Source organism: Dermacentor silvarum, chromosome 11, assembly GCF_013339745.2.
Source record: "Dermacentor silvarum isolate Dsil-2018 chromosome 11, BIME_Dsil_1.4, whole genome shotgun sequence".
NCBI classification, from domain to species: Eukaryota; Metazoa; Arthropoda; class Arachnida; order Ixodida; family Ixodidae; genus Dermacentor; species Dermacentor silvarum.
The window spans coordinates 2,988,172-2,997,803 of record NC_051164.1 but is presented as its reverse complement, the minus strand read 5'-3'; the positions used below and the strand labels follow the sequence as shown (position 1 = coordinate 2,997,803).

Sequence of the window (9,632 nt, the reverse complement as noted above, 5' to 3'; positions counted from 1 at the left end):
TCCCGGACCAGGACGAATTTTTCTTCAACTGCGAGGCTTTCTTTCGAGGAACCCGGTTGGGTTTCCATTGTAGCAAATTGCTACATTTGGGTGGATGTCTCAGTTTCCCTTTAATTACTTATCGCCACTTAGCGGATTTTCGCTGAACTATAACATCAAACACTTGCCTTTGCTTCGAGTTGTCGACAAATTCGACTTCGCCCTGCCATCTCCTAGCCACCTGGTTAGCTCAGATGGTAGAGCGGCTGTCCCGGGTTCGAGTCCCGGACCAGGACGAATTTTTCTTCAACTGCGAGGCTTTCTTTCGAGGAACCCGGTTGGGTTTCCATTGTAGCAAATTGCTACATTTGGGTGGATGTCTCAGTTTCCCTTTCATTACTTATCTCCACCTAGCGGATTTCCGCTGAACTATAACATCAAACACTTGCCTTTGCTTCGAGTTGTCGACAAATTCGACTTCGCCCTGCCATCTGCTAGCCGCCTGCTTAGCTGAGATGGTAGAGCGGCTGCCCCGGAAAGGCCGTGGTCCCGGGTTCGAGTCCCGGACCAGGACGAATTTTTCTTCAACTGCGAGGCTTTCTTTCGAGGAACCCGGTTGAGTTTCCATTGTAGCAAATTGCTACAATTGGGTGGATGTCACAGTTGCCCTTTCATTACTTATCTCCACTTAGCGGATTTCCGCTGAACTATAACATCAAACACTTGCCTTTGCTTGGAGTTGTCGACAAATTCGACTTCGCCATGCCATCTGCCAGCCGCCTGCTTAGCTCAGATGGTAGAGCGGCTGCCCCGGAAAGGCGGTGGTCCCGGGTTCGAGTCCCGGACCAGGACGAATTTTTCTTCAACTGCGAGGCATTCTTTCGAGGAACCCGGTTGGGTTTCCATTGTAGCAAATTGCTACATTTGGGTGGATGTCTCAGTTTCCCTTTAGGCAATAGCTGCTGACCCGCGCGTAGCACCAGCGAAGTCCAAGTGGAGAGCGCTGCTGCCACGCACGGAAGTGACGTCAGAGTTGTGGCCACGTGATCGTGACGTTGTTTAAACAAGTATGGCGTGTTCCGGTTTATAATTTTGCGCGCGATGCAGTGCATGCTGCTGGAGCTGCTTCAATTTGATGGTTTCTTAGTGTAATCTGTGCTAGAATATTCTTCTGTCTAGTTGCGTTGGAAGAGCTGGATCGTGTCCGAGCTTGCGTTCACGAGCGACACAAGGGCGCAACCCTGGAGCCGTTCGTTTCTTTACGCCTTGCAGTGCGTTTATGGTTGGTATCGCGTGGTCTTGTGCATTCCGTTTTTCAGTACTGTTGCTCTTGTTTGTTGAATTTGCTGTTGTGAATTAGGCGCATGTGTGCTTCCAGCTAGGCAGCACTTTTTTGTCTGATGGTGTAAAGGTTTAAACTCGTTTTAAACGCTTGTTGCTGCCGTTGCCGCTTAGGTTGGCATCGATCGGGAAACAATTTCGTTTCCTCCTTCGTGAGACTTGTACGTTGCAGATAATGAGCGAGTAAGTGAGCTGTTGCATACTTCTTTATGGCACTCGATGAGCGTTTACCTCTACTGTTGCTTGCCTTGCATGTTCTGTTTCCCTGTTTATCTCGGATTTTGGTTGCTAGCGAATCACGACTTGCTTGAGCAAGTCTCGCCACAGTTCAAAAAGCACATGTTGAGTAACCCGAATATAAGCGATAAAGACAAATGTTGGGGAACGTGGCCCAGCCGCTGATAGTTCTACTCGGGCCCAATTTTGCTGTAAAGTTTAGCTGCCTTGAAAACCAAGGAAGTTTCTTAGATTTATTCCAGCTAGCTTGCTAAGCTGCTATCTAGCATTACTTCTTTTCGTGCTATGCGAGGTACTATGCTTGTAGAAATATACCTCGCATCTTGTATGCAAACACGACATAGGTTTATTGCAGGAACCTGCACTATGTTGTAGATGTAATATGCATGCAAATATGACCGGTGTAGGTTTGCAGGCCCATGTCACTCTCAAGCAAATGGCAAGTTTCCATTGTATGAATCTTCCTGCACTTTGCTGCACTTCACAGGGCTTGTTTGGTTATTCCCTTGATCTGTACAATGGAATGCTGATAAGTCTTGAGCCTTACACTGATCCTCTTGCCTAACAAAAACGTTTTAGGCATCGCATTAGGACATCTATCTGAGTGACAATGTGACAATTTTTGCTTTCTTTTCTCCCATATTTATCAGTAAAGTTGTCAACCACTCGTGACTTTGTTCAGAGTGCCGTGCAGTGACAGAATTTCTCTCGGAAAAGAAAAGCCCGTGAAGAAAAATTTTGAGACTCGATAGGACTTCCTCTTGGGCAAGTTGGTGAAGTCTGCTAAACAATGTTCTTGTGTGCAAAAATATATTTACACAGGAAGAACACATGCACATGAAAGTGCGAACTACAAACTGATTTAATGATTCAAAGGATGGAACATACGGTGCAAATTTTGTGCACACACAAGACATGAATGTTTTGACAGTGCTAGTTTGTCTCGTAATGCTACAAAGCGGCCTTAAACAAGTGCATCTCTGGGGAATATAAGGTAATTGAAGTGTTACTAACATGTGCAGGATCTTTCTGATAACGTATGCCTTCATGAGCTCATGTGCTGGTTTGGTGCTGCTTGTGCCCAGGATCATAATGTGCGAAAGCACGGCTCACGTGAGCAGGCCTTGCAACGAACGTGGCACCACCCAGTTTATTTCAAATAAATTGTTTGAATGAATGCTCCCTCAGATAGTCATTTAAGCATTGGCCCGTTTAGCCCACATAGAACTTGCCACAGCTGAGAGGTATCTCATAGACCACAGCACAGTGCACGAAATGGTTGGCATGATTTTTCATACACCCTTGTCTCGTGGTACGAGAACGCATTTGGGCTAATTTGACGGGCATAAAAAAACAACTGGGACATCGTACCTGGCAGGCACGACCTGAAATCTGTGGCTAAATTTGTGTACATATTGTCACGTGCCTTGTGAGAGAATGGGCGACGTGACGTTTATTGAGGGTAGCAGCTCCTGAAAAACACGGTGCTGGGAGCTGGCTATCGAGCGGGCGGAGAAGCACGCGCACTTCTTGTCCATGCCTGCTTTTTAGCACTGTACCCACTACTGCTGGTGGCAATATGGCAAGCTCAGGTCTTGTGGCGTCTGTACCTGTTACATCTGATTGGCAAGTCCTTGTCAAGCTGCTCTGCAGCTTTCAAAGAATGGATCCGGCCATGGCATGCATGATCTATAGGGTAAACCTGCTTTTAAAAGGCTGTCCATCTGATCTGCCTCATTTTGTTCATCAGTGATAAATTGACAGCTGTTACTGTAGCACCCACTTACTACAGATAGTTCAAGGTGATCCCTTTTTGGTCACTTTACCTGCAGAAATTTGGATTTTCTTAGGCCGAGGGAACAAATGTCTTCACTTTTCTTAGTTTTGAGATTGTACAAAAATAAGCGTGTGTCAATTCATTAAGAGTAGCCCACAAAAATAATTTGCCTTCATAATAGCATATACGTTCCTGACACTGCCAGGGGCAGCGTGTCGGAGCAAGAACTATCAGTGCCTCGCGCAGCAAGTTGAGTCAACACTGGCATGGACGAACTGTTCTGCCAGCATTGTGCTAGCATTGAACCTGCATGCATGCTCTTGCTTATAGGAACAGAAATGGAGCGAAAAGCCAATAGCAAAATTATTCGCTTTCACGTATGACAAATGTTGTATGCCGCTGCACACGTTCTCAGCATGAAAGAAGAGGTCTCTTTTTTTTCTTTTTTTTTTTGCTGAACAATGCCACATTCGAAGCAATGGAAACACTCAAAAAGTGATTTTTTTTTTAGGATGTTGCCACACCGCACATGAATTTATGCTTTGACATAGCAATTCAATAGTCTGCTAGCATGACTCAGCTTGGTGTTCGAGTAGCTGGCTCATTCGTGGCACTGCTTTGACGCTTTAGCGAGCCTTCAATTTTCGCTAACATTAGCATGCTCAAAGTGATTAGCCGCTTCTCGAGCTAATGCACACAGTGATGATGAAGCTGGATCTGCTATTGCGGCCACAGTTTGAAAAAAGCGAAATGGAGAACTAAGATTTAGGGGCGCGTTAGGGTAGACATAAATCCAGATTTTTGTGATAGGGCCGCCTCACGGTGGACTTCTGGCGCATTAGTATTATGCATTGCAGCACTATCGCAAGTTCATGACAGGAATCGCGCTATCCAAACGTAATTGAAAAATACAAATGGAATTAACTCGTCTCGAGTTCCAAATCAGAGTGAATGAGTCTAATTATCCAGACACCGCCGAGGCGTATACCTTCACCGGATGCTGAAATAACAGGAGCCTGCCCTGGCCACCAGTGTGGAAGCAGAGAGGCAATGAAGCTTATGAAGCATCGCAAGGGAAATCGAGCGAGGCATCAGATCGGACGGAGCAACTATCTAAAGAAGACATGTATTTCATGTTAATCTCAATTTATTACACAATTTTTTCGCCCTAGCATGACGAAGAGGACATCTTAACCAAGCCTCTATATGGACAGGCAGAAGAATGACACTGTTGGTTGCTAGCGCGGGCGAAGAGCAATGAGACCGTGAGCGACGAGTTCCAAACAAAGACTAAACTTCTTTATTCTCTCACGAGACACTGGGAGGCGCGTGCACCAACAGACTTGCCTTTCAGGTGCACAACATGGTGTTCAAGAGTGGTGCTATAAACTAGCCATTTAAACGCGCGCCAATTATAGCGGCGCGGCAGATGGAGTTCACTACATCACTTCCTCCCCAGTGAGCTGCCGAACGTTACAGGTCCAGTACAACGGGAACAGTGGCTCGCATCCCACTGCGTTTGTGCTGCACTGTTGTTCGGGAGGAAGTTGCAGTTGGTTCTTTCGTTGCTCTGACAAGAGTCGCGACAGCCGCGGGACCTTCAGAGTTCTTCATATGAGCCGGTTTCACACGGTCAGTAGAGACTACCTCATGTCGACCACGAATGTCCACAGTAAATTGCTTGTTTGTACGATGGAGGACTTTGAAAGGGCCGTAGTACGGTGGTTGAAGAGGTCGCTGCACTGCGTCATGCCGCACAAACACATGGGAGCAGGATCACAGCTCTGGGTGCATGTGGACGGGTCGCGGCGCTGGCTGACGCGGTGGTGTGGCGCGAAGCTTGCCCATGTTGTTGCGCAGCCGGCTGGCGTAGTCGCCAGTAGCTACAGGGCTTTCATCTCCACAGCATGTAAAAAATTCGCCAGGCAATCGCAGTGCTGTTCCATACACCAGCTCGGCACCAATGAAAGCCAATGTTGGCTTTCAGCGTTGTGCGGATACTAAGAAGGACGAGCGGTAGTGCTTCGGTCCAACTGTGCCCTTCCGTCACCATGAGAGCCGCTTTCAACTGGTGGTGGAAGTGCTCTACCATACCGTTCCTCTGAGGATGGTAGGCAGTAGTTCAGATGCGAGAGGTGCCGATCAGCTGTGTTATGCTGGCGAAAAGAGCCGACTCGAACTGCCTGCCACGGTCAGTCGTAACTGTGGACGGCGCGCCGAAGTGAGCCACCCAGTGGTACAAAAAAAGCATGGGCAGTTGTGTCAGCGGTGATGTCTGCGATAGGCACAGCTTCAACCCAGCGTGTAAATCTGTCCACGCAAGTGAGTAATAAAAGTGGTAGCGTTCCGACAATGTCCCAGTGTACATGCTCAAATCGTTCATCTGGCACTGGGAACCTCGCCAATGGCGTCATGGTGTGGCACTGGACATTGGAGCGCTGGCAGGCGATGCACTCTCGTGTCCACTGCCAGACATCTAGATTTATATATGACCAGACGTACCTTGCCGTCACTAGCTTTTGTGTCGCCCGAACACCCGGATGCGCCAGCTTGTGCAGCGACTGGAAGACGGTACGACGAAGGCCAGAAGGAACAAAAGGACAAGGGTTGTCCCTTGTTAAGTCACAGCACACTCGGCCTTTCGAGCTGGACACATGTAGCCATTTCAACTTCAGCGCGGTTGTTGTTGTCAGCAACTGACCGAGTTCTTGATCTGCTTGCTGAGCTGCCACCAGCCAAGTCAAATCAGTTCCCTTGGAAAGGCTAAAGGTGTTGACATGACTTCGTGACAGGGCATCTGACAGGGCAGCGTGCAGCATCGCTATGTTTCCTCTGGTACCAGCACCAACGGAATCGCAGCTGCTGTGGCAGTACACTGCGCTGCTCCAAAGGGCACGAGGTGCGTGCCTGCAAAGCTGCCACTGTTTCGGTGAGGCGCACGATCTCTTCGCGAAGCTCGAGGAATTTGTTGGAAGAGGGGGCGGAAGCACTCGCCACTTGCACGTTAGCGACGGAGGCGGAGGGGTTTGCCGCTGCCATGATGGTGTCAGCGATGGTGGCCATCTTGCCGAGATCCTTTTCAGCCACCGTAGCAAGCACCACGCGCACGTTGCCGGGGAGACTCTGAAGAAATATCTTGCACAGCGACGTGCTGTTAAGATCTATAACGCTTCCCACAAGACGCTGCATGTGGCGCAGTAGTTGAGATGGTGTGCGGTCGCCAAGGATCATGTCGTTCAGGAGCTGCCGTAAATGTTCGGGTTCGGATAGTGTGAGGCGTCGAATGAGTGTCGCCTTCAAAGTTTGGTAGGTGTTCTCTGCAGGTGGGGCGAGAAGCAAATCGCGGACCTCGCTGGCTGTAGCTGGTGGCAAGCTACTCACGATGTGATGGTAGCGCATGAGGTCGGCTGTGATGCGCCGGGTGGCGAATTGCGCCTCGACTTGAATAAACCAGAGCTCGGAGTCAGTGGCCAAAAGGGGGCAGCTTCAATTCGACTGCAGACACGGTAGGCGCGTCTGTGTCGCTGTGCGTTTTCATGTTGGGTCACCACTGTTGATTGCTAGTGCGGGTGAAGAGCAATGAGTTCCAAACAAAGACTAAACTTTTTTATTCTCTCACGAGACAACAGACTTGCCTTTCAGGTGCATAACATGGTGTTCAAGAGTGGCGCTCTAAACTAGCCATTTAAACGCGTGCCAGTTATAGCGTCGCATGGATGTCGCGAATGACTACAACACAAATGACCAGCGATGTCATTAGGAATGCGAACATGCGGGCCACCGAAAACATGCTCGCCGTCGATTTGAGGACCGACGACTTAACAAGAACCACAACGCAGAATGGGAAGCATAAGCGTCAGCGCCCATCTTTCAAAAAGATTCATTCTTTATTGAACACGCCAATACCATGCTGTGCCCCGACTGTTTTCAAAGCCGTGAACTGCGCTGTCCGACAGGGTGCCTATTTGCCATCTGTCCCATAGTTGCGCTTCTGCTGCGACATGTCAGGAATGTATACTTGCAATTATTTTCAGCAATTGGGGCACACTTAGCTATAACGTTCATGTTTAGTGCACTAGTGGTATTTACCCTAGGTACCTTTACAACAAATCAAGTGTCTGTGCTATGCATTTAGCTGAAAACTTTCTATTTTTTTTTTTACTGATCCTGAACAGTATGCACAATTGTCCAGCAGGTCACTTCCTTCGGCCTCCTCAGCCGTTCTTATCTTCCAAGCTGAAGTAGCCTGTATCAAGCTGAGCCATCATTCTTTTGACCAGATGATTAAAACAGACAATTAACTCGGAGAAAGCATAGGGTAAATTAATTGTGATTATTTGGAATTTATAAATAATACGAAAAAGGGAAATGAAAGTGGACGAAAACACAACTTCCTGTAGGTGGGAGCTGAATCCACATCTTTAGGCATGGGGTGCTTTACCAATTCAGCTACTGTGGCCCTCGCTTTAAGTATTTGTGTGTAGAATAGCAGCCCTGGGAGTTAGCCAGTACCACTCACAGCCATGGCAGTAGACGTAGAAGATTCTTTTAACTGCAGGTGTCATGTAAAACATGAGCAGGCAACTGCTCGAGGGCCCCAACTTCAGCTGCCTTGATGCCCTAAAATAGCATACAATGGTTTATTGGCCATTTTCCTTGTTGGGGGTAATGATGTGATTTCATCAAATGATTAGGCATTTAAAAGTCAGCTTCACTCAATTTTTCATGCATGCTGTGACCAAATCCGTTCTTTGAAAGTTGAAGAGCAGCTTGACTAGGACTCGCCATTCAGACGTGAAAGGAACATACATCACTAGACCTGAGTTTGTGCCATGTGTGCACAGAATTAGCCACAAATTGAAGAACTTGGCTGCTAGATATGGCGCTCCAGTCATTTCTCCCACACCCAACAGATTAGCCTCATTGTGTCTTTGTACCACAAGTACTGAGAGACAAGGATGCACGAAGAACCATGCCAAGCACATTGTGTGTTGTGCTGTGGAGGTTACCTACGTGATACCTTTCAGCTGTGGCAAGTCCTATGTGTGTCAGAGGGACTAGTGTTTGAAAGGCCATATTAGGGGAGCCCTCAAACAAATCAAATTAATTTGATGGTGCAGGTCTTAGCACACTTTGCAAGGCCTGCTAATGTGAACCGTGCTTCTTGTGTGTTATGATCTTGGGCAGTGCGTGAGCTCACGGAGGCATATTTTATCAGAAAGATACTACACGTGTTAGTAATACTTTAATTACCTTATATTTCACAGAGGCGCACTTGTTTAAGGCCAATTTGTAGCATTACGAGACAAACTAGCACTGTCACAATATCAGTGTCTTGCATGTGCACAAAATTTGCTCCCTATGTTCCATCCTTTGAATCAGCAAGTCAGTTGGTAGTTGACACTTTGTATGTGTCCTTCCTTTGTATGTTTGTGTTTGTGCCCCAAAACAATGTGTAACATTTCTGATATTGTGAGCAGTAGGGTACTGTGCCCCTTCCATGCTAGTCAAAAGAAGCGAGAACAATAAGGGGATCCATCGAGCTCAATTCTTTATTAGTTACAACCGCATGAAAAGAAAATGGACAATGAAGCCAGAGAGCATAGGAGAAAGTAATTGTGTTTAATTATAATGTATAAATAATAAGTAAAATTGAAGTGCCACAGCTTGGAGTCGGACCCACATCTTCCACATTGTGCGTGCATGTGCTTTACCATTAAGCTACCTTAGCAACCGTCCTGTCAACTTTCTTGTATATTTGCATATGTTTACAAGATTAGCCCTGGGAGTGTTAACCAGGACTGCTTACAGCCATGTTGGCAAATGTGAAACATCCTTTTAACTGCAAGGATAATCCCAGCCGCATTTCGATGGGGGTGAAATGTAAAAATGCTCTACTTCGTGCCCCATAATCCGATTGTGGTTTTGGCATGTAAAACCCAGATTTTATTTCATTTTAATAGCATGTGGCCTTAGAAGCAGTCAAGTTGCCCAAAATTACTAGGGGTCCCTTCTGCTACAACTAAGACGACTTGAAGGCCCTTGCGCCGCTAACTGAAGTCCTTATTTCACCAAACTGAAACTGTGACTCGGCACTTCTTTTTGCCGAGTCATCGTCACTCTGAACCTATATTGCAGTCATTTTTGCAAGTCATCCTTTATTCAGCAAACTCGGACCGTGACTCAGCACTTTTTTCGCTGAGGTATCATCACTCTGAAACCACAATTTACCATCATTCATGCAAGTAATATTTTTTTTCAAGTCACCCTTCCTATGATTCAAAAAACACAAACCTCG

General features: G+C 47.1%; 1 long non-coding RNA gene across 1 annotated transcript in view; it reads left to right on the top strand.

Annotated features, from left to right (window-relative positions):
• Positions 1 to 256: 256 nt before the first annotated feature.
• The window catches only part of LOC125941425 (uncharacterized), a 13,703-nt gene continuing 4,327 nt past the window's right edge, over positions 257 to 9,632 (top strand). Inside the window, exon 1 of the long non-coding RNA XR_007464265.1 lies at positions 257 to 599. This is a non-coding gene — a long non-coding RNA (uncharacterized LOC125941425). The remainder of the gene's footprint in view (positions 600 to 9,632) is intronic.